We start from the raw sequence: 483 nt of genomic DNA on the forward strand, positions 1-483 counted from the left end.
AAATTGTACAAAATGAAGCTTGAGTTTCTGTATTCGGGTGTAGCCACAGTGTTTCCCACTTCATTTTTCATTAGCCTTGTTAATCAAGCACCGTGCGAAATGCGATAAGTAATCTGTTTAGCTCACTACCCTATTCGATATTATCTGGTTCACACAAAACCCGCACAGACTTCCATAGATGACTCTGTCTCCCGCACGGAACTGACCAAAGGTGTGAGACCAAACCAGGGCGCGTTAAATAGGATGGACCCGAGCTCTCTCTTTCGAAGAACACTTGTGCAAAACATTCCTTGATTAGTATTCGAAAGCCTGATTTACGTATGAATAAGGCAACTTAGTTTTGTTCTATAAGGGAGTAATAACGTTTAATGGATGGTTTATAAATGTTTGTGTATGGATGCGCAGCCATTTATAAACTACCTACAAACATTATTACCTCCTTAAAGAATAATTCCGCACGTACATTGGGCGCATGAGCACACG

The sequence above is a fragment of the Penaeus monodon genome, chromosome 34, assembly GCF_015228065.2.
Source record: "Penaeus monodon isolate SGIC_2016 chromosome 34, NSTDA_Pmon_1, whole genome shotgun sequence".
NCBI classification, from domain to species: domain Eukaryota; kingdom Metazoa; phylum Arthropoda; class Malacostraca; order Decapoda; family Penaeidae; genus Penaeus; species Penaeus monodon.